This window comes from Cherax quadricarinatus, chromosome 21, assembly GCF_038502225.1.
Source record: "Cherax quadricarinatus isolate ZL_2023a chromosome 21, ASM3850222v1, whole genome shotgun sequence".
In the NCBI taxonomy this organism is placed as follows: domain Eukaryota; kingdom Metazoa; phylum Arthropoda; class Malacostraca; order Decapoda; family Parastacidae; genus Cherax; species Cherax quadricarinatus.
Window position 1 is genome coordinate 40,843,029 of NC_091312.1, and position 3,765 is coordinate 40,846,793.

Genomic DNA, 3,765 nt, shown 5'->3' on the forward strand with positions numbered 1-3,765 from the left:
GAGGAAACGTTTCGCCACACAGTGGTTTCATCAGTTCAATACAAAGAAGAACGGTGGAAATAGAGGAGGAACTTGAGGTAATCTGTCCTTCAGCCTGGAATCGATGTGTTCAGTCCAATCTTGATAAAAAATATGGCATATGCTTGGAGAAGTGTCTTATATACTGTAGTCAGGTGAGTCTACTCGCCTGACTACTGTATATAAGCCACTTCTCCGAGCATGTACTGTACTTTCTTCAGAACTGATGGACTCAACACATAGATTCCAGGTTTAGGGACTGATTACCTCAAAAATCTCCTGCATGTCCATAGCTCTTCTTTGTCTTGGACTGATGAAGCCACTGTGTGGCGAAACGTTTCCACAGTAAAAATTCCAAAATGTTGCACAAGTATCACATTCCTCAATACGTTTTTGTTTGGTGTCTTAGTCTTACGATGAGCCGCTCCAAGGAACTTTCGGTCACCTGACTGATTCCTTCCGCTGGCTTACTGGTCCATCCAGTGAAGTAAAAATAGCGGATGTGGAATGAGAGTTGAATAAATGGTGAGCGAAACATTGGTATACAAAACATCGTGTAAGGTAACCTCATGTCATTTCACATACAACGAGACGTCATGTCCAGCCGACGGCTTGACGCGCCGTCATCAGACGTCACCTTTGTCCAGTCGAACATCATGATGTCACATGATGTGATGTTTATCGACGTATCACATGGGTACCTAAACATCACACGATGTTGTCACGTTGTGAACTCTGACCACATGACTCTCTTCTTCGACTAGTGGGTCAAAATACTCAGATTTTTGTAAATCAGCTGGCATAATTTTTATTTTCATTAAAGAACACGAGAGCCTACAAAAGCACAGGCGCCAGTAGGCCTACCGGCCCACGCTAGGTATGTCTTTCTTGCACCAGACTCTTTTCACGCATGTATTTGTTGAAACGTTTTGTTTTATGTCTAAAAAAGGTGTTAGCTTTGATGACTCAGCTAGCCAAGGTTGCTAGCTTCAATAACTCAGCTAGCCAAGGTTGCTAGCTTCAATAACTCAGCTAGCCAAGGTTGCTAGCTTCAATAACTCAGCTAGCCAAGGTTGTTAGCTTCAATAACTCAGCTAGCCAAGGTTGCTAGCTTCAATAACTCAGCTAGCCAAGGTTGTTAGCTTCAATAACTCAGCTAGCCAAGGTTGCTAGCTTCAATAACTCACCTAGCCAAGGTTGCTAGCTTCAATAACTCAGCTAGCCAAGGTTGCTAGCTTCAGTAACTCAGCTAGCCAAGGTTGCTAGCTTCAGTAACTCAGCTAGCCAAGGTTGCTAGCTTCAGTAACTCAGCTAGCCAAGGTTGCCAGCTTTGATGACTCAGCTAGCCAAGGTTGCTAGCTTCAGTAACTCAGCTAGCCAAGGTTGTTAGCTTCAATAACTCAGCTACCCAAGGTTGTTAGCTTCAGTAACTCAGCTACCCAAGGTTGCTAGCTTCAGTAACTCAGCTAGCCAAGGTTGTTAGCTTCAGTAACTCAGCTAGCCAAGGTTGCTAGCTTCAGTAACTCAGCTAGCCAAGGTTGCTAGCTTCAGTAACTCAGCTGGCCAAGGTTGCTAGCTTCAGTAACTCAGCTAGCCAAGGTTGTTAGCTTCAGTAACTCAGCTAGCCAAGGTTGTTAGCTTCAATAACTCAGCTAGCAAAGGTTGCTAGCTTCAATAACTCAGCTAGCCAAGATTGTTAGCTTCAATAACTCAGCTAGCCAAGGTTGTTAGCTTCAATAACTCAGCTAGCCAAGGTTGTTAGCTTCAATAACTCAGCTAGCCAAGGTTGTTAGCTTTAATGACTCAGCAAGCCAAGGTTGCTAGCTTCAATAACTCAGCTAGTTAAGGTTGCTAGCTTCAATAACTCAGCTAGCCAAGGTTGCTAGCTACAATAACTCAGCTAGTCAAGGTTGCTAGCTTCAATAACTCAGCTAGCCAAGATTCCTAGCTTCAATAACTCAGCTAGCCAAGGTTGCTAGCTTCAATAACTCAGCTAGCCAAGGTTGCTAGCTTCAGTAACTCAGCTAGCCAAGATTGCTAGCTTCAATAATTCAGCTAGTCAAGGTTGCTAGCTTCAGTAACTCAGTTAGCCAAGGATGCTAGCTTCAATAACTCAGCTACCCAAGGTTGCTAGCTTCAGTAACTCAGCTAGCCAAGGTTGCTAGCTTCAGTAACTCAGGTAGCCAAGGTTGTTAGCTTCAATAATTCAGCTAGCCAAGGTTGATAGCTTCAATAACTCAGCTAGCCAAGGTTGCTAGCTTCAATAACTCAGCTAGCCAAGGTTGCTAGCTTCAATAACTCAGCTAGTCAAGGTTGCTAGCTTCAATAACTCAGCTAGCCAAGGTTGCTAGCTTCAATAACTCAGCTAGCCAAGGTTGTTAGCTTCAATAACTCAGCTAGCCAAGGTTGTTAATTTCAATAACTCAGCTAGCCAAGGTTGCTAGCTTCAATAACTCAGCTAGCCAAGGTTGCTAGCTTCAGTAACTCAGCTAGCCAAGGTTGTTAGCTTCAGTAACTCAGCTAGCCAAGGTTGTTAGCTTCAATACCTCAGCTAGCCAAGGTTGCTAGCTTCAGTAACTCAGCTAGCCAAGGTTGCTAGCTTCAGTAACTCAGCTAGCCAAGGTTGTTAGCTTCAATAACTCAGCTAGCCAAGGTTGCTAGCTTCAATAACTCAGCTAGCCAAGGTTGCTAACTTCAATAACTCAGCTAGCCAAGGTTGCTAACTTCAATAACTCAGCTAGCCAAGGTTGCTAGCTTCAGTAACTCAGCTAGCCAAGGTTGTTAGCTTCAATAACTCAGCTAGCCAAGGTTGCTAGTTTCAATAACTCAGCTAGCCAAGGCTGCTAGCTTCAATAACTCAGCTAGCCAAGGTTGTTAATTTCAATAACTCAGCTAGCCAAGGTTGTTAGCTTCAATACCTCAGCTAGCCAAGGTTGCTAGCTTCAGTAACTCAGCTAGCCAAGGTTGCTAGCTTCAGTAACTCAGCTAGCCAAGGTTGTTAGCTTCAATAACTCAGCTAGCCAAGGTTGCTAGCTTCAATAACTCAGCTAGCCAAGGTTGCTAACTTCAATAACTCAGCTAGCCAAGGTTGCTAACTTCAATAACTCAGCTAGCCAAGGCTGCTAGCTTCAATAACTCAGCTAGCCAAGGTTGTTAATTTCAATAACTCAGCTAGCCAAGGTTGCTAGCTTCAATAACTCAGCTAGCCAAGGTTGTTAACTTCAATAACTCAGCTACCCAAGGTTGCTAACTTCAATAACTCAGCTAGCCAAGGTTGCTAGCTTCAGTAACTCAGCTAGCCATGGTTGCTAGCTTCAATAACTCAGCTAGCCAAGGTTGCTAACTTCAATAACTCAGCTAGCCAAGGTTGCTAGCTTCAATAACTCAGCTAGCCAAGGTTGCTAGCTTCAGTAACTCAGCTAGCCAAGGTTGCTAGCTTCAATAACTCAGCTAGCCAAGGTTGCTAACTTCAATAACTCAGCTAGCCAAGGTTGCTAACTTCAATAACTCAGCTAGCCAAGGTTGCTAACTTCAATAACTCAGCTAGCCAAGGTTGCTAACTTCAATAACTCAGCTAGCCAAGGTTGCTAGCTTCAATAACTCAGCTAGCCAAGGTTGCTAGCTTCAATAACTCAGCTAGCCAAGGTTGTTAACTTCAATAACTCAGCTAGCCAAGGTTGCTAACTTCAATAACTCAGCTAGCCAAGGTTGCTAGCTTCAGTAACTCAGCTAGCCAAGGTTGCTAGC